At 46.7% G+C, this 21,224-nt stretch overlaps 1 long non-coding RNA gene across 1 annotated transcript in view; it reads left to right on the top strand.

Annotated features, from left to right (window-relative positions):
- LOC140219488 (uncharacterized) overlaps positions 1-20,897 on the top strand; it is a 218,409-nt gene extending 197,512 nt beyond the window's left edge. Inside the window, exon 4 of the long non-coding RNA XR_011895792.1 lies at positions 16,633-20,897. This is a non-coding gene — a long non-coding RNA (uncharacterized lncRNA). The remainder of the gene's footprint in view (positions 1-16,632) is intronic.
- Positions 20,898-21,224: the final 327 nt, after the last annotated feature.

The following is a 21,224-nucleotide window of genomic DNA, read 5'->3' as shown; positions in this document are numbered from 1 at the left end:
GAGATGGAACGCGCTAGTAATGGAAGTCAGGCACACGGTGCAGGAGAACTAGTATCGTTCAAAATGACTGACCTGATGCGGCCGTTTAAGCTTGGAGAGGACATTGGTTTGTTCCTCTTTGAGCGAACGTGCGAGAAGCAGGGGTTCTCTCGGGAAACGTGGCCACAGCGCTTGCTCACTTTGTTGTTACCCGGCGAGGCGGCCGACGTAGTCGCTCGCTTCAAGAGAGAGGAGGCAGAGGATTTCGACCAAGTGAAATCGAGTCTGCTAAAAAAGTACAGGCTGTCAGCGGAGGCGTTCCGTCGGAAGTTGCGGGAAAATGAGAAAGGCAGAAGTGAGTCATATACAGAGTTTGCCTACAGGCTTATGTCAAATATGCAGGAGTGGCTCAAAGAAGAGAAAGCGTTTGGTGACCATGAGAAAGTTCTGCAGTGTTTCGGGCTGGAACAGTTTTATAGTCGGTTACCTGAGAACGTGCGGTACTGGGTCTTGGATAGGCCAGACGTTAGTACGGTGGCTAAAGCCGCCGAGCTAGCCGAGGAGTTTATGACGCGTCGGGCTCGCGGAGCTAAGGACGTTCAAAAGGGTGAATTTGGCTCCAAGTTTGAGAGGCCGAAGTTCACGCCCATGAGAGCAAGGGGGGACACACGTAGTGCAGATGCGAGTGAAAGCAGTCCGACCGAAGTAAGGAGACGGCGGCAGCCGAAGGCGAACGCAGAGAGCGGTTCGAGACGAGGCAAGCGCGCGTGTGTTATACTTGCCAGAAGCCGAGTCACTTTTCGGCGCAGTGTTCAGAAACGAAAACAAAAGTCGTGTTTTTGTCATTATGCAGCACTGACGAGAACATGAAGCTTCTCGAGCCTTACATGCGAGACCTCCTCGTTAATGGGAAAGTGTGCCGAGTGCTTCGTGATTCCGCAGCTACAATGGATGTAGTTCACCCCTCTTACGTAGAACCCGATATGTTCACGGGCGAGTGCGCATGGATCAAGCAAGCCGTAGAAGCTCATAGCGTGTGTCTGCCCGTAGCAAAAGTGCTTATTGAAGAACCTTTCGGAGCACTTGAGACGGAGGCCGCAGTGTCATCTATGCAGCCCCCCCAATCCCCCTACCTATTTTCGAACAGGTCCGATCACCTCCTGCGCGAGAAGGGGCTTTTGTTTGGTGAGGCTAGCGTTCAGGCCTTAACCAGATCGAGAGTTCGGGAGCTCGCTGCAAAGGTGGTAGTTGCGGGGCCGACGTTGTCGAACAATGAGAAAGGGTCGGAGGCGCAGCAAGCTGATATTCAGAGCACGTCCGAATTGAATAATATTGAGCCTGTAGCGTTGAAGGCACAAGATACTGGAGAGGAAATGCCCGACACGGGTAAGTTAGAAGAGCTATCTGCAGATTTGCTCATCGCGCCTACGTCAGATGGACTTAATAGGTTGCTAAAAGTCAGCTGGTCGGCTTTGATAGCCGAGCAAAAAAAAAAGGATGGCAGCCTAGAAAACATGCGCTGCAATGTCAAGGAAGGTATCGCCAAGAAAAATGCTCGTTTTGTGGAAAGAAGTGGGGTCCTGTACCCGAAGTATCTAGACCGCAGGGGAGTGGAGTTCGATCAGCTGATCGTGCCTCAGTGCTACCGTCAGGGTCTGTTGCGCTTGTCGCATGGAGGTTCGTGGTCCGGACACCTAGGAGTTAAGAAGACTAAGGACCGTCTCTTGCAAGAGTACTATTGGCCAGGCTGTTTTCGTGACGCAGAACACTTGGTGAGGACATGTGACACCTGTCAGCGGGTGGGCAAACCAGGGGACAAATCGAGGGCGCCGTTGAAGTTGGTACTTATCATCACGGAGCCTTTTAGACGGCTCGTTATTGATACAGTGGGACCTCTGCCGGTAACAACCACGGGGTACAGACACATTTTGACTGTGATCTGCCCAGCGACAAAGTTCGCTGAAGCAGTGCCGCTTAAAGGAGTCAACTCAGTTGAGATAGTCAATGCACTACTGTCCATATTTGCGCGAGTTGGTTTTCCAGCGGAAATGCAGTCAGATCAGGGCACAGTGTTTACTAGCGCTTTGACGACAGCCTTTCTCGAAAGGTGTGGGGTAAAGCTGTTACACAGCTCAGTGTACCACCCACAGTCGAATTCCGTTGAGAAGCTCCACTCCATCATGAAGCGCGTGTTGAGAGCATTGTGTTTTGAACAACGAACTGACTGGGAGCTGTGTCTGCCTGGGGTGATGTTTGCATTAAGGACCGCGCCGCTGCGGCTACGGGGTTTTCGCCAGCTGAGCTGGTTTACGGTCGCTCGCTGCGGTCTCCGCTTCGCATGCTTCGAGACTCGTGGGAAGGCAGGGGCGACGACCAAGTCGTGGTGGAGTACGTGCATAGGCTCCTCGAACGCTTAAGAAGGGCACAGGAGTTGTCAGGTGAAGCAATGGCAAAGGCCCAGCAGAGGGCCAAGGTTTATTATGATCGGACAGCCAGGGCTCGTCGTTTTGAGGTGGGCGATTAGGTAATGATATTGCGCACATCGCTAAAAAACAAACTCGACGTGCAGTGAGAGGGCCCAGCACGGGTTGTTCAATAACTGTCGGACGTTAACTACGTGGTGAGTCTGCCAGGAAAACGGAAAGCACAGCAAGTTTACCACTGTAATCTGCTCAAACCCTATAGACAACGGGAAGCAGTGGTGTTTATGATGGTAAACGTTCCCGAAGAGCTTCCGGTCGAGCTTCCGGGTCTAGGCTCAGTAACGAACAGGGAAGACACCGATCAAGTCATTAGTGACTTAATCAGTAAAGCACCGCTGTCGCCTGAGCAGAAAACCGAACTACACCAGCTCTTACAAGAGTTTTAAGGTCAGTTCTCTGAGAGGCCTGGTAGGACTTCTGTCCTTACTCATGAAATAGAACTTACCTCCCCAGAGCCAGTACGATCCAAGGCGAACCGGGTGCCACCCCGCCAGCGCGATATTATGGAGGCTGAGGTAAAGAAAATGCTACAGCTCGGTGTTATTGAGGCGGGTGAGAGTGATTATACGTCCCCTTTGATTTTAGTTGAGGTACCGGGCAAGGAACCTCGTCCTTGCGTCGATTACCGCAGGCTTAATTCCATCACTAAGGATCAAATTTATCCCATCCCTAACATCGAGGAGCGCCTTGAGAAAGTTAGTAGCGCTCAGTTTATTTTCACCCTAGATCTTGTCAGGGCTTATTGGCAGGTTCCACTTACAGAAGAGGCTAGTAGGTATGCGGCGTTCATTTCACCAATGGGAACATTCCGTCCTAAAGTTTTGAGTTTTGGTTTGAAGAACGCGCCATACTGCTTTTCAAGCCTCATGGACAAAGTGTTGCGGGGACAGGAAGAATTCGCTTTACAGTATTTAGACGACGTAGCGATATTCTCCGCATCCTGGTCTGAGCATACGGCACACTTGCGGGCAGTGCTAACCCGCCTGCTTGAAGCGGGCTTGACAGTCAAGGCTCCCATGTGCCAGTTAGCACAGGCCGAGGTTGTCTACCTCGGTCACGTGATTAGACGGGGTCGTCGCCGCCCCTCTGAAATAAAGGTGGCCGCTGTGCGAGACTTCCCGCAACCGCGCACGAAGACCGATATTCGGTCGTTCTTAGGTGTCGCCGGCTACTATCAGAGGTACATCCCCAGGTACTCTGATATCGCGGCTCCCCTGACGGATGCTCTAAGAAAAACAGAGCCCCAAACAGTCGTCTGGGACGAGACAAGGGAAAGAGCTTTTAGCGCCCTAACAAGCCAGCCTGTGCTACGATCGCCAGACTACACAAAATGGTTCGTTGTTCAGTGCGATGCTAGTGAGCGAGGCATGGGCGTTGTACTGTGCCAACGGGAAAATGGAGAAGTGGAACACCCCGTCCTGTATGCTAGTCGCAAGCTGACCAGTCGTGAGCAGGCGTACAGCGCCACCGAGAAAGAGTGTGCGTGTCTCGTGTGGGCCGTTCAGAAATTGTCAGGCTACCTAGCCGGCTCGAGGTTTATCATTGAGAGGGATCACTGCCCTCTCCAATGGCTGCAGACCATCTCTTCCAAAAATGGCCGCCTCCTGCGCTGGAGCCTCGCTTTGCAACAATATTCCTTTGAGGTGCGTTACAAAAAGGGGAGTCTCAACGGTAACGCCGATGGCTTAAGTCGCGGCCCCTAACGTAGGAATCAGCCTCAAAGTTGTTTGTTACTGATGTTTTTCTTCCTGAGGCAGGAGTTTTAACATATTGCTTTTGTTTAGTGTTTCAAAGTCATGACGTGCTTTCTAGTGCAATTTTCCAATTTGTGGACGCGTTCTGAGTGCTGCTAGACTACTGTAAGGAACTAGGCAGTAGTATAAAAGGGGAAAAAGCCTGGCATGGCTTAGTGAGGGTTGTGTCGTGCTTGCTGACTGAGTGGTTGAGTTTCGGCGTAGTTCTAACGCTTGCTGGGAACGAGAAAAAAAAAGTCAACTCTCCCGAAGTCACTTTGCAGTGTCCTGTGTGAACCTCAACGTGAGAACGAGGCCTTCTCGGTGCGCTGCGCTCCAGAAATGCCGAGGGACGACCGACTTCGGTTATGAGCACCATCGAGCGACATCCCTCCGGACAGCGGATGCAGTCCCCTGACCATCGGGATCTCCTTCTCTCGGCGGGGCGGTCTGTTACGTTTCGCCTCCGACGTGCGGTATAGCCGGCGCGGATGCAACGGACGCCGGGGCTTCGTTCACAGCGGCGGACATTTTGGCCAGTTCAGCGCTGTCCCAACGCCTCCTGCTAAGCGCGTCCAGGCATGTTTTATTGCCACGTGTCTTCGTGTGTGTGTGTGTGTGTTCGTGTTGGAGCCCACGCTTGTCAAAGCGCGCAGCCGGGGAGAGGAGCTCCCCAAATGTGAAGCGAGGAGGTCTGACCGGCGCCGGCCCGGCGGCGACTTGTCGCGACGTGTTCCGTGCGCCGCCGTCACGTTCACCTCTTCCGAGCCGTTCCTACTTGCCCTCGACTCCGAGAGTATAAAAGCAGCTGCCCCCGGACGCCAAGAAAGAAGCTTCGATTTATTCAGTCGAGTAACGTGGTCTCCCGTTTCTCCACTTCGGTCGACCTGACCAGCCGCTCTTTTGCGATGCTAGAATAAACAAGTTGTTCTGTTAGCAGTCGACTAATCCTTTGCCAGGACCTTCGGATGCTTCCAGCTGTGCCCCAGGCCGCCAGGCCAACGCTACCCTTCGGGCTTGCGACCCATTTGCAACAACACGCAAAGGATGAGTACGATGAAAACAATTTCAATTATCTAGCTAAATCAAAAAACGAACGTGCTTTATTTAATTACCTTCTTTCTAGAAACAGACACCCAATGAGCGTTAATGTAGACTCAATCGTCTATACCTCACAGGAAATGCAGGAGTCCTTAAGCTATTGGCTAAAGGAGTGGAAAGCCGGTTCGCAACGCACCTTCAATCTTCTGTTGTAATTCCTGCATTCTCGGACTACAAAGAGATATCCTATTCGGAAATAGCACAGGTTATGTTACGGTTGCCAGGTACAGCGCCTGGCCCGGACGGAATAAAAAATGCACTGTTAAAGATTTTCTTTGAAGTGGCTCCACGTGTGCTTCTGAAGTTGCTAAACTACTCTGTTAGTAATGCATGGATTCCACAGGAATGGAAGATCGCCAAAATTATTCCGTTACTCAAAAAACAAGGGACAACATCAGACGAATTGCGTTGACGTCAAACATAGTGAAACTTATTGAAAGAGTGCTTCTCAGACATATAATAGAGTTTATTGACGAAAGTCAATTGTCTAGTCCTTGCCAAATTGAATTTAGCTCTCGCTATTCAATATGGCAGGCGCGTGTAGATCCTGAAAGTCGCATTAACATCGCCAGACAGAAAACACAATACGCGGCTCTATTTACCTTAGATATATGTAAAGCCTATGACAGCATTGAACATACAGTTTTTACAAATCGGTTACAGAGCCATTGCTTTCCAGGCTATATTATAGCATGGGTGCATGAATTTTTAAAAGACATGGAATTCTATTTTCGAAGCGGCTATTCTTCTAGTAAACATAAGCAAACAGGAGGTGTGCCTCAGGGATCGGTACTTTCACCAGTATTTATTATTTTACTGAGCAGAATCCCCGTTCACCCAGGTGTCAGTGCCTACGTTTATGCTGATGACATTGCCTTTTTTGGTATGGCCTGTGACATATTCTCTCTTTACGAAATTTTGCAGTCGTATCTAAGGGAACCGAAAGGCTGGCTGTATAGCTTACGCTTAAACCTGAATGCTAATAAGTGTGCTATCCTTGTTTTTCCCGTTAAAGACCGAGTATACATATCGCTTAACTATCATCTCGAAGATATCCCACAAGTAGAGTCACTCAAGTGCCTTGGATTTATTTACAACGGAAATCTTAACTGGCGGCCGCAGATTGAATGTACTGCGACAAAAGAGCTCGTACAATGGGCATTTTGCGGAAGTTGAGCAATCGAAGGACAGGTATGCGAAGGAAATCCCTCTTGATGGTATATAATATGTACGTTCGTCCGGTTTTAGAATTTGGATGTGTCCGGTTTAGCATTTGGAGGTGGTTCCATCATGCAAGCTTCGGCCGCTAGTTTTGTTAGAACAAGAGGCGCTACGTCTGTGCTTAGGCCTCCCAAAATACATTGCAAATGTCGTATTATACCTGGAAGCAAGAATCGCACCGATTTTATGCCGATTTCACCTTCTAATCGTTCAGACTTTCTTAAGGCTATATCAAACACCATTAAACCGTCCTCAAATTATTTTCGTCTCCGGTCAAGAATTATTTCCTGTTTATTGGCCCAGGCTTCATATACCACAGATTATATTTGTGCAAACATTACTTGACACACTAAATATGCAAATTTGCGATGATAATTTGCCTAATAATACGCATTAAAATTACCCAAAGATCAGGTTCGATGACATTTTCCCAAACCACGCGAAACTACTCCCTTACGACATCTTAAACGCCATGTTGCAAGACCACCTAAGCACCCTAGAAACAAACATTATGATTGCAACAGATGCCTCACAGTGCGAGGAAAAGCTGGCATTGGAATATTGTGTCCTGCTTTCTACTGGTATTTTTCTTCAATATTGCCTGATTTTGTGCCTATTTTTCTGGCCGAGTTGTTAGCAGTAATCCTAGTTTTACGTAAATTAGACCAAATGATTACAACGGCTGCTATTCTCACTGACTCCCTTTCTGTATGCTCTTGCCTTACCGCTACTAATGAGTCATCCATGCTGAAACTTTTCCACTTACTAGTTCCTGCCCATGTGCAATGTGTTCATTTGTTTTGGGTGCCTGGTCACTAAAGGTTTGTTTTTTAATTAATCTGCCGATTCACTGGCAAATACATCACTATCCGGCCTTGGGCTTCCTATTCTACCAGTGACAGAACAGATCAAGGCGGCAAGATTTCGGATGCGATCAATTAGATTAGCCTTATCAAACCCACATTTGACTGCTTCCCCAGAGTATAAGCACCTGGAATTTCCCTGGCATAGCGAATCCTGTTACACAAAGATGCTTGAGGTCTGCCTCACCAAATTACACTGCCACATTCCCTCCCTAACTTTCTATATACATAGGTCGGGTTTGGTTCCCTCCCCCCTCTGTTATTTTTGTAATGAGGAGGAGACGATATAGCCCTTTCTTCTATCTTGTCGCCGCTTTACTGCGTTAGGAAAAAGATTGTTGCAGATACCTTATCGAAGAATTGGCCTGGACTTGACAGAACTTGCAGTTCTTTCGTTCGGGGCGTCCACTTTGTGACTCAGCCACAGGGATGCATGCTTCGCTGTCCAAACCTTCCTTATACAATCCAAACGAATGCCCTGCTAAATTGCTTTTTTTTTTTGCGTTTACTTCTAAATTAATCATTACTCGTTCAATATGACCTTCCTGATTCTATTTTAACAGGTAATTAATTCTACACTATTCAATGCTATACGCATAGATATTAGGAAAATTATGATCCATATTAATTTGGAATAATCCACCCGTTTCTTGGCCAATCCCCCATCGTGGGTAGGAGCCACACGTGTCACAGGCTACGACAACAACTACATCGGGGTCCCAGACTTCGGTTAGACCCGCTAGTGCACTACATAACGAGCGCTTCCCGAGGGACGGCGCAAGCGATATGCTAACAGTGGCAATGACCGTCCCGTCGGCGGTCTTCACGGCACACACGTGGGCACGAAACGCCGCGCCTTCTAGTTCTTGGGTGGCGGACGAAACGTCGGACGGCCCGACTGCGGTGGCTTCGTCGTTGCCCACGTATATGGCCACTACGCCAGCTCGCGATTCGCCTAGACGGGCGCACGCGACGCCGGTGTAGCCGCCGACTTGAATGCAGAAATCGGACCACGTCTGGGAGAGATCCAAGAGGCATACCCGTCGGTGCGGGCGTCTACGCTTTCGCACCCAGTCGCGGGCAAGTTCTCCTTCTCGGGATGGCGAGTCGGCGGCGCGACGCCAACGTTCGCATTTCCGCCGCTGCTGTCGGTGTCGTTCCTAGTACACTCGCTGCTCTTCGGCCTTACGAAGCACTTGTCGTTCCATTCTGCGCTGGAATGATGAGCTGTAACGGAGCCAGCTGCGGAAGACGACGACGAACGCGTGAGCAGTGGCACTAGCGCGTTCGAGTGGTTGCGCCGAGGGGTGGCAACGAGTCAGCTGTGGAAGGAGACGACGATGCTCGAGCAATTGCTGATGATGATGGTTGATGACGATGATGACGATAGTTTCCGCTTGCCAATGAATGGCTCATACACCCCCCCCCCCCCCCCCCCCCTTTATCAGTGAGCGCCAAAGGATTCAGCTGTGGAAGGAGACGACGACGACGAATGCGTGAGCAGTGGCACGAGCGCGTTCGAGTGGTAGCGCAGAGGGGCGGCAACGAGCTAGTTCGCTGCTTGTTCGTGGGCGACGGAAATGCCCTAGCCATATACAACTTCACTGTAAAAATTTATTCATTTTTCTACCGTACCGACCACGCTTAAATTTTGCCAGCTTGCTATGGGACACTTAGGGTTGGATACTCAGTGCATAATTCAAGTTCGACCTTCTCGCGTCATTGCCCGTTTAAATACACTGAACAATGTAGCGACAGCACGAATGTGTCTCCAACCAGTCCACTGTCATGTAAGGATAACTCGGAGCCCAAGAGTTCGGTTAATTTTGCAGAGGGAATTTCATTATAGAGTCCAGAGTGCTGCTGGCCCCTCGTAGTACACAGTTAATGTGTCATTCACTAGCCATTATCATTGCCTTGGCGCTCTTTGCCAACATCTGGCCCTTGCGCCAATAAACCCCTTTAATCATCATCATCACCGAGTTTTAGCGGTCAAATACATGCGTTTAGGAGGAAGCCTTATCTCTAGATATGAGAATTCATTTTTCTCGTCAACCAGTGCAAAAAATTTGATGAGGTTTCTTGCATTTTAAAGAAAAAAAATTAATATAGTGACTGTTGGTTGCAAATATTTTTATTTTGGTCAACAACCATTTTTTTATTTAGAACGTCAATTCTCTATCAAAAATTTGCAAAAATCACAACGTTTCATAAAACGAGACTATCAAGAGAACAACTCTGCAACTAAACAATTGATAATGGTATCACATTTATGTACAGTCGCGGACAGAATAAAATGGACCACGGTATCTCCGAAAACGTTCAATTCCCGAGCAGCCTGTAGCAGTAACCAGTAAAACTGCCCACGACAACGTTGTTAGCATATTCTAGTCGAGGTCCAAAATGCAAATACCAGATTTCGTTGTAAGGTTGCGGAGATATTCTGCTTTTTCTTAGATTTCATGGTCCGTGATATTCTGTCCGCGACTGTACATGTGAGGCGGACGAATTTACGCAATATACATGGCTCTCAAGTAAGCCACTAATATGTGATAACTATTTTAAAGCTCTTGTAAACGATGTGAGGAATTAGCATATCAATTGATGTATCAAATTTGTCCGCTTTGGATGCTCTAGCCGATGCGGCAGTTTACAGACCTGCCATATCTGTTCCTTGTGCAGAGCTATACGGATTTGTAAACTTCGTATTTGTATTTGTTTCAAGCTTACCAATATTTGAAAATTCCTTTTATAAAACGCAGGCCCTAAACCGAAATTTCGTGTCCAACAGTCACTAGAATTTAACTTTTTCTCAAAAGGAACAAATTTCATTAAAATCGCCCAAGTGGTGATCTCTGAAATGCGTTTCTGCGTTTTACATATATTTGAATAGGCGGCATTGAAGTTAGGCCCGAGCTAAAGCTTCCTCTAAAGTGTTGCCAGCCACGAGACTGAATAGTAATGTGCAGGATAGCCTAGACAGGGGGCTAACCAGAGGATATCTGAAGGGAGAATGACAAGTTCGTCAACCAGACGGGCATCCGGCTTCCTGCCCTATAAAGGGGAAGGTGTTGAATTAATAAAACAAGGTAAAAGAATAAATAACGGTGGAAACGCATTTAACATGTACAACATGAAGACCATTGCTTAGCTAGCAGATGCATGAGAGTAAATGAGTAAATAAGCAGACTCTTGCGCGGAACAGACGACAAAGAAAAACAACAAAGAAATACACATATAGACAGAACAGGTGCTATCCTGCGTCCTTCCTACGCTAGATCCGTGCATCAAACAAGGAACCAAATAGCCATGGCACTTGTTAACGGTTACTTGGGGTCACTGAATAGCAATAGCATATTGGCATTGTCAGCATAGTAAAACAACGAATAGAAATTGAGACAAACGGTGCACACAAATTTGCAATGTCAGAAGTAGCCACACCTGTCAGCAGAGTTCATTACTGAGCCCGGCGGACAAGCAAACGCTGTGGCAAAAGGGGCAAACATGCTTAGAACTGCAGTGCACAGAGGATTTACGTGAGCGCCTCTGTGGTCAATGTAACAGCCCGCATGGCAGTAGTTTATGAAAAAGAGCTGCTCGGCGCTGTATTTCTTCAAGCCTTGAAGGGGCAGATCAAATGATTGGTTTCTGAATTGCACGTAGGCCGAGTAAGCCACCTCCACAGCTGGAAGGTCGGGAAACAGTAAGTAAGTATCTGTGACAGAGGTGCACGAAAACGTGTTCCACAGGGTGCGGCGACTGGTTACGTCAGTTGGCGAGACGATTTCACCACCATTCAAAAGGTAGAATATTGTGTTTAGGGCAGAGAGTACTTGTGTAGCGAAGATGTAGCCGAGTCCACCGTACAGCATAGCGCTTGTGCCAGTTGCGTAGTAGAAAGGAGATGCCAAAGCCGCAGGTGCGATATAAATCATGCTAAGAGCGACGTCGTACCAACCGAGGCGCTTTAAGAATAGTCCGTGCACAGTTCTCGCTTCAGTGTGCACAGCGGTAACCCTGACTCGCTGCATTTGCCGTCTGGTCCACAACCATTCGCCAAAAAAGCTGTCAGCTTTAGTGTAAGCTGAGCCGTAGAAGCTCTCGAGAGCTTCTGTGCTGTAGAAACCGTGTTCTGGCCAAACGACGCTTTTTGTGTTCTCAAGCATCATCGCTAGTGCAGACTTCGTGGATGATGGCAGTTGGGTGGATGAGCGTACCTTCTCCACAGCGACCGCATGGATATTGTCGAAGAGTTGCCTTATTGTGTGCTGTTCGGTAGTGGAGAGATGCGACTTGTAATTGGCGGCGAGAAGCGCGCTATACGAGGCGTCTACGTGCATGGCGCACACAATGGACTGCAGGGCCTTCCCTAGCGGGTGGACCTTCAGGGCCGCAAAGAGAGTCTTGACAGCCACAATGCCAACAGCTTGCGCAAACCACCAAACAGTGTGGAACCAAATATCTCTCGCCGTGTACACCCCAAAGAGGGTGTCCATCGCCGTCAGAATGTGTTCACTCGCTACTAGCACAAGGCTGTCGTGATTAAGCGGTGCCGTGTCGACGGAACGAAACGCGATTATCCAGTCTTGGGCGCTCACATTTTTCACGAGCAACTGCAGCTTTTTGAGGCTGACGAATCCAGGTGCGATGTGCGCAGCTTCCTCCGCCACGCTCATGTTCCCGAAAACGTGGCCCTGCATCTGAGCGCTACCTCGTATGAATGCCTCGAAAGCAGGCGCTGCGGGACGATGGCGGAGGATAGTGTCGATGAAATCTTGCACGTAGAGAGGGTACACGTCGGCGTAGCGGAGTAACCGGTTGTGCAGGTAGTGAAAGGCAGTAGGAAACGGGGATGGACTGATGACGACAAGGCTTCTTCGTTGTTCCGGATGGCTGGCTACAAAGTCGACGCGAAACCACAGCGGAAGTCCCCATAACACGGCTAATTCCAGTAGAGCTTGCAGGGGATACCATGGCTTGACCGGCCCCGTTTCCTGCCAGTCCTCTGTGGGCCAAGAAAATGTCCGACCGCTGATGAAACTCACCAATTCTCGCGCAGCGTCGTCTTTGCTGCTGGTCTCTGCCACGCACTCGCGCATCATGTTGAGAGGTCGGCCAGTAACGCTTGCCGTCCAATTAGCACGACGGCTGGATTGCGTTAAGCGAGCGATCCAGTCAATGATGACACCCATTTGGACCGTGAATGCGATATCACGGTACTTGTTGTCCCAGCCAGAGCATACGAAGCGTCCGAAATCCTCGCATGGTGTGACTGTGTGGCTGCGGTTCAGGCCCAGGACGTATGCGTGGTAGGTACACTCAGCATTCGAGCAAACTCCTTTTTTATCCTCATTGGTGTGGTCCCACTGCGGCAGCAACAAGATTGTAACTATTACTGCTGCTAGGATAAAGAGTGATACGAATGTGGAAGTGAGCAAGAACTTTTTGACATCAGTCGAATGATCTCTGGATGGTGGCGGCACACTTTGCTCGTCGCTTGTGGTAGGCTGCAATAGAAAGCGACAAGTAATGATGAAATAGGCAATGCTGTTACGGATACATTTTTTCTTCGTTTTCCAAACTACTTTGACAAGCGCAAATCCCGAATGTTCCAAGGAATCACTTGCCTACCGCTTTATGCTAACTACAGGTAATACAGTGCACCTCATAAAGAGGACACAAGTACAGGAGCCCACCCGCCACTAGTTTGATGCCCAGCGAAAGCGGGCGCATTCCGAAGGGAGTAGAATGCAGATACACTTGCGTGCCATAATTTGTGCACGGTTTATCAACAGCCCAAAGGGGCCACATCTATTCTGCAGATACGGTGTCGCTCACAGCGTCAGCGTTGGTTTGAGGCCTTAAGCCCATTCAAGGTGCCACTGAAGCCTTGGTGCGAGTACTCTGTTGACAGCTGGCCTCGCTGTTGGGTCCATGAATGTTTCAAATCAATTTTTAAACGCCTAATGGAACCATGACGCTCTTATTGTCTTCGGTTAGGTACAGAGTCCCCGGTGCCCTTGCGATAATTTCATGTGCTTGACGATATTTTCTTAATATCAAGAAAAAGAACCAGCTACGATCAGTGTGAAGATATTTAATTACTGGTGTTGTAGTTGTGTTGTGATTGCGAGCTTTCAAAGAAATTATTGAAGTTAAGAACAGAATGTGATAGAAAATTGAAGAAAGATTGCTTCGCGAGTTACGTGCACTTTGGGTACCTTTGGGTTGTCACAAAGACAGCGATGATGTTATGACCAACGCGAGTTTGTAGGTGATGACAACAGGGCGTCAAGTACTACCTTAAAACTTTATATTGGTGCTAGAGAAATCTCTCGTGCTGAAAGAAGCGTGATCAGAGGAGTCCTGTCGCAAAGAAGTTGAGAAATAATGTAGGTGCTACTTATTTTCCGTCGCACTTCTCTGAAATGTGTTTGTTCCGCTGCAGAAAAGTTAGAGCTATTGAGGGAATCAAAGAAGCTTGAAAGCTATCGCTAGAACTCCAGCCATTCTCAAGTATTGAATTGACGGACATATTCAGCTGTTCAGGGTACGTTCACTAATGTGAACACCAGGCAAAGCGAATGCTTAAAAACCAAAGTTAAGGGTTAAAAGATGTGCGCTGCTGGCGTCTGCTTTCGGCCGGGAGTTGAGAAAGACTGGTTAGAACTTAAAATGGAGTGAAATGCGCAGTTGCATTAGGAGGAAATAGTATAAACTTAGCTAATTGATTTTCGCGTAGCTTCAAAGAGAAGGCCACAAACGCAGGGCTAGAGATATGTGCTTAATATTGCATAGAAGGAGAGGAAGTATCAGTGCAGTATGATATAAATTACGCAGAAGAAGCGACCATCGTCCTTATAAACAAAATTACTGCTCTATGCAATATATTTTTAATACACTTTGGGGGCTCATGCATGATGCCGCTGCTAGGGAACATAGTCCAGAACTTAAGGACATCGCCAAACACCGTGTATAGCGACCGGCCCTGAAAACACGCGCGTTTTCTATGGGAGAGCGCGGTTTTTCGCTAACACCACATAATAGAGGCATCATTCAAGGATGTCCTGAGGTCAGCCAGCTTCTACGCGGCCAGCCAGACAGCTCATGGAAGCGGTAGAACAACTTACAGCCAAACACCAGTTCGAAAGTGCCTGCAGTGTTTGAGGTATAGGTGAGTATAAACGTTCAAGCTTTCAAGCGTTTTTGGTCAGTAAGAAGTATTCTGCGATTAAACCTCTGCACCAATTGGTGTACTCCCAGGAATCGATCAGTCGACTTCAATGACTGAGCTTTCAGCTAGCTGCAGCAGCAGTTCTTGAAATGGCAAAGAACTCGAAATTTTCATAACGAAGTCGCAAAATTCATCGTGGTAGATATATAAACCTGGATGCATTATCGTACGCGCGTCAGAGCAATAACCGAGCGTTCCGTACAACCTATATCAAAACCGCTTATATTGCCTAACCTTGGATCTGGTCTAACCGCTCAACTACCTGTACTACACTCTCCACCGGCACTTATAGCAACATGGTGACGAAGAGTCAGAAGGTCGGTGTCAGGAAGAGTTAGGTCTCTCCGAACAGACTGAGAACGCCGAAGAACTCGACACTCTCTCCGCGGAAGGCTCCTTCAGTCAAATACAATTCTCACCATACATGAAGAAACTGTAGTCTGGGTCGAGTCTAAATAATTCGAACTTTACCGTCGAGACAATAAGACGCCCCTAAGGATAGTCTTTGATGAGCGCTCCGAGCAGTTGTCATTTCCTGAAATCTGCTTGCTCTGAAACGCGCGCCGTTTACGCCACGACCGAGATACGCCGCGCCGACCTACGCAGTGTTGCCCTTGTATTTGCTGCACATGCTGGTGGAGTAACTAAGATTTATCACCTCTACGGCACCTGCGGTTACCTTTAGAAACAAAAAACTGGTCGCTGAAGCTATCAAGAAGCTCTCAGATATGTGTATCTAACATATATTCTTTCTATAATTAACTGCAAAATAAAAATTCACCCATTACTACGATACTATCTAATGCAAAATTTGAGCGCAGCTCTATACGTGTTTTCATTCCGCGATGTTTTCGCTGGCCCGGACAATCCGTATCGTGTGGCACGCAGCAAACGAAGCGAAATGTGGTGCCACTGCCTCGCTAATTGGGAGATCGCGAGAGGCAGCGCGTGGGTGACGCCTGGGTGCGACTCACAGCAGCCACCGCAGACACCTCCGCTCATGCAGCGCTTTGTTTCCATATATAGTATAGGTGGCGTCATCGGTGAACGGACGACGATTTTATCCGGAGGACATTGTGTTGCTAGCTAACAAGCGAAGTGATTTGCAGCGTCTGGCTAATATCTGTGGACAGGAAGGCGAGAATATAGGTTTGAAATTTAGTGTTAGAGAATCAGGCGTTATGTTATTCAATGAGAACAGTGAACAGACATTGGCAATACAGGGCCAGAAAATACCTCGGGTGAAAGAATAAAAATAATTTGGTGTATGGATAAACGAAGGTAATAGATATATCGAAACGCAGGAAAAAACATCAGCAAAAGAGAAGAGAAATGCAGCCATAATGAAGCACAGAGCTCTATGGAGATACAATAGGTACCTGGTGCTCCGCAGTATGTGGAAAGGTGTGATGCTTGATGCTTCCACGACTTACTTTTGGAAATGCGTTTGTTTGCTTGAAATCAGGGGTACAAGCAGAACTCGGTGGGAACCGAAGGTCAGTGGGAGGCCCCGCATTGGGCGCTCACGGGAACACTACAAATGAAGCTGAGGTCAGTGGGAGGCCCCGCATTGGGCGCTCACGGGAACACTACAAATGAAGCTGTGCAGGGTGATATGGGCTGGACTATTTTTGAAGTGAGGGGAGCACACAGTAAAATTGATTATGAAGAACGACTGAGGAATATGGAAGGAAGGAAATCGTCTGGGAGAGTGTTGATGTATCTGTACAGGAAAAACATTGATTCACAGAGGAGGAAAAGAACTAGGAAGCTTACAAGCAAGTATGTGGCCTGTAGCTTGGGCAACACAGCAACAAAGAACGTCAAGTGGAAAGTCAGAGAGGCTGAAATAATCTCATGGGTGGCGGCAATGGAAAAGAAACCTGCCATGAGTAACTGCTTAAGAGGAAAAAACGCAATCAGGAAAGAAACAATTAATGATAACTCAAAGGGAAGGTTAGCAGCAGCGGTTACGGCTACATGCACGCATACTGAACCACTTCTTTCCGCCTGTACAGATCACAGCTGCAAGGAACTGCCGGCAAGAAGACTTCATCTACCCCAGCTGTGCCGCTTATCGCCCCAAGAAAAAGCATCCTGACAGTGGCCGTGTCTGCCGCCTACCGTCTACCGCAGCGCGCCTGCGCGGGACCCCAAGGCCCTTGGTTTAAAATCCCTGCAAGAAGCACGTTCGCATCAGTTGGCAGCAGCGGTTACGGCTACGTGCACGCATACTGAACCACTTCTTTCCGCCTGTACAGGTTGGTGATTTTTATGCCCCTCCTAAATAGTGGGATGCACATTCGGCCGTAGCTGCTGCTGCCACATTCCTGTTCATGCCACATTGCTGCCACATTCCTGTTATTGTTATTTCCGTTATTTATCTCGCGTTCTTGTTCGCTTATTTCCGTTTTGTCCCGCGCTCTGGTAGCAATGACAGGCAAGCAAGAGCTATCTAAACTTTTCGAAGAACTTAAACGTGAGTTGAAGAATGAATTTAGAGAACTGCGCGAATGCCTGGAAAGAGACTTAAGGAAAGAAATTCGAGAAATGAAGGGATTCTTGGAATTTGCGAACAAGAACTATGAGGAAATGAAAACATCTGTGAGTGAGCTGAAAAATAAGAACTCTGATGTAAGGAACACATTGGAGGGTCTGGAAAAGGACCGAGATGCCCTGCTCCGAAAACTCGGGGATCATGAAGTAAGGCTCATGCAAAATGAACAGCATACCAGGTGTTTCAACATAGAAATCAAAGGTGTACCAACGAAGACAGAAGAAAACACCCTGGATATAACCAGAAAACTTGCAGGTGCACTTGATGTACCTTTCGAGGAATCTGATGTTGAAGTTTGCCACCGAGTTAGGACAAGCGGTGACGCTAATTGCCCTAATATTGTGGTGCAGGTCACACACAGGGCCAAGCGTGATTGTTTCCTAGAGAAAGCAAGGAAAAAAACAGCTGACAACAGAAGATATTCAGCTGGAGCCCAGCACTCCGATTTACATCAATGAGCACTTGTCTCCTCCCATGAAACGCTTGTTTGGAGCGGTGAACAGCAAAAAGAAAGAACTCGGCTGGAAATATGCCTGGTATCGTAATGGCAAGATTTTCGCCCGGAAATCAGACGGCAGCCCCATTGTCCCCATTTGCCATCTTGATGACTTGCAGAAAATGACGTAGGAACAACAGTTGGGTCCATTTTTTTCTGGTAGCTCCTTATCTAAAATATGGGTTATGTACCATCCGAGGTAAAGGATCGTATATCAGATAAACAAACAGCAATGACATTTTTTCATCAAAGTGTTCGATCGCTCGCAAATAAGACTGATGAACTTACCATGTTATTACACAGCTTCGGAATACCGATTACAGTCATAACGTTAACCGAAACGTGGTTAACGCCCACATCACAATTGTTCCAGCTATCTGGTTATCCGTCGTTCTTCTGTAGTCGACAGGATAAGCGAGGGGGCGGTGTAGCGCTTTTGCTCAAAGATAATATTTTTGCTGAACCAGTCGACGATTTCACTGGTATAACTTCTGATTATGAGGTACTAACACTACAAAATAATACAAACTTGTTCTCTGTTGTGTACAGACCACCATCAGGCGATGCGACCCGCTTTCTTGCTTTCGTTGAAAAGCTTTTCAGTTATGCAACAGAAGAAAAAATGAATCCTGTTTTAGGAGGTGACGTCAATATAAACATGCTGTCATCTTCTCCGCTGCAAAATGATTTCCAGACTCTAATTACAACTTGCGGTATTTCAAATACAATTTCTGCAGCAACACGCATAACTGTTGACAGCGCCTCCTTATTAGATGTGTTCATATCAAATATAAATATTCATTCACTAGAGGCCCACGTTCTGTACACTGATATCAGTGACCATCTAGGCATTATTCTGCTAGTGAGTAAAATCAATCGTGTGACTCGAAAAACTAAGGAACCAGTTTATATTCAGTCAATTAGGCCATCAAATCTGGAGGCTTTTCGCCATGCCATTGCTCAGCAAACTTGGGATAGCGTTTATTGTGCACAAGACAGCGACTCTGCATATTCCGCTTTTATTAATATTTTTAAACCATTGTATGATACGCATTTTCCATGCAAAAAAATTACGAGGCCACCTAAAGCGCGGAAACCTTGGCTGACCCCTGAGCTTCTTGACATGATTAAACAAAAAGATGTTTCATATGCCGAATTTGTGAAATCTAGGGATGAAGCCTTGCTTAAGGTGTTTAAGAAATACAGAAACAGTTTAACAAATAAACTTAGAACTGCCAAAGATGCTTATTTTTTAGGAATATTTAGTGACCCTGCTAACCAACGAAGTGATGTACTTTGGCGCAAATTGGATGCCTTGTTACATCCTAACTCTTACTCAGCTATTCCTGATATATTGGAACATGATGGGCAACAAATTTCTGGAGATACAGTACCAAATGCATTTAATAAAGTCTTTACTCTAGCACCGCAACAGGACCTAGAACATAGCCTCACTAACTACGCTCAGTTTCTACCAGTAAACAGGAATGGAGCATCGCTTTTCCTTGCTCCGACTACTTCTCCTGAAGTTTTTTCGTGTATCAGAGCTACTAGGAACAGCAAGTCAGTAGACGCCGACGGTATCCAGATTCGCCCTATAAAGTATGTGCTCGATATTATAAGCCCTATTCTAGCCCATGTTTATAACTTAATATTATCAACAGGTGCCTTTCCTAAGAGAATGCAAATTACCCGCGTTGTTCCCGTCTTCAAGCGTGGTGATAAAGCAGCATTAAATAATTATCGGCCTATATCAATAATTCCGGTATTTTCTAAGGGCATTGAGAAAATAATGCATGCGCGATTACTCTCATTCTTTAACCGTCACCATTTGATTGCAGACTTTCAACATGGTTTTAGAAAGCACCGCTCTACGGAAACAGCCCTCCTGAGCCAAAAAGAAATAATTTTAGATGCATTCAGCCGGAAGCATATGGCACTAGGCATATACATAGATTTCTCTAAGGCTTTTGATTTAATTAATCATTCCATCCTTCTTAACAAATTAGAGATGTATGGTGTATGACATCTTATTTGTCCCACAGATCACAGTTCGTAGATGCCAGTAACAAAATATCTTCAAGGAAGCCAGTTATCACTGGGGTGCCGCAAGGAAGCATTTTGGGCCCACTTTCATTTTTGATTTATGTAAACGACATTGTACGCTGTACAGATAACGCTACATTCGTTTCGTATGCCGATCACACAACCGTTTTTATTGCAGGCAACGTGGAAACAGATATAGAAATAAAGGCTAATAAGACGCTGTCTGACCCTAAGAAAACAAAAGTTATCTTCTACGCGCCTAGAGGAAAGTTGTTGACAACTAATATGAATTTGTGTCTGGGCAGTGAGCAGTTAGAGATAGTGGATTCCGTTAATATCCTTGGGGTGCGTTTTACAAAGCACCTTACCTGGAATGAGCATGTCGATCATCTCCAATCTAAATTGTGATCTGCCATTGGTGTTATTGCTCGTCTGCGTCGCTTACTCCCGACCACGGTAAAAATAATGCTGTACAATGCTCTGGTGGTATCTGTCATGCAGTACTGCGTCATGGTGTGGGGCACAACTGGTGTAACAAACTTGCACAAACTACATTTGCTACAAAAAAGAGTTGTGCGTTACATAGCTGATGTCCATTATACGCACTCCACAGAACCACTTTTTTCTAAATATGAAATTCTTCCTGTATTTTGTTTTTACAATTATAGGTTGATGTTGTGCTACAAAGGTTTCGTAAAATTTGGCATTGATGATACAATTCATCTGGCAAAACTTCGAGAAAATACAAATATTCGACAGACCCGACATAAAGAAATGTGGTCGTACCCACCCCAAGAACCTCCTATGATGAGCAATCTTTATCTTATACATTACCTTCGCTTTTAAACCTATTAGACCGACAAAATTTTGATCCCTCCAGAAACCGAAACTCTCGCAATCAACGTTTTTGTCAACTTATTTATTTGTAAGACTAGAACATGCCTTCTTATTCTCCTAATGTTGTTCCCCACTGTTATTTATGAGAGTTCATTATTTCTTGCCGTCTTGTTTCACTCTGTATTACCCGTTACATTGTGATGCTTTTTTCATTCCTTGTGTATGACTGGCTGTCATCTTGCTGTTATGCCAACTTACAAGAGGTCGGGACCTCGTCAAGCTGTCCAAGCTTTTAGTCCTGTACTCCTCCTTTTTTAAGGAAATAAAATGATTGATTGATTGATTGATTGATTGATTGATTGATTGATATTTTTATTATTGTTCTGTATTCTATTTCTTTGATTTCCAGCCTTGTTTATTACTATTGATGTAACCACTCTTGCTTGGGCCCGAATAGGGCCTGCAGTATTTGTAAATAAATAAATAAAAATTACTTTTCGAAACGAAATCGGGATGCCTTAGGACACGCAACTATAAAGCGAGATATAAGAAGGAACAAGAAGAAGCATGTGCTTGTTGCGGTAAAGCTAGGGAAACGATGGAGCCTGTTTTATTAGATTGTGAAGACATCTGCCCATCGGTCGATTTAGGCACCACTGGCCTCCTTGAAGCCC

The sequence above is a fragment of the Dermacentor andersoni genome, chromosome 7 (genome assembly GCF_023375885.2).
Source record: "Dermacentor andersoni chromosome 7, qqDerAnde1_hic_scaffold, whole genome shotgun sequence".
NCBI classification, from domain to species: Eukaryota; Metazoa; Arthropoda; class Arachnida; order Ixodida; family Ixodidae; genus Dermacentor; species Dermacentor andersoni.
This window is presented reverse-complemented; position numbering and strand designations above follow the sequence as displayed.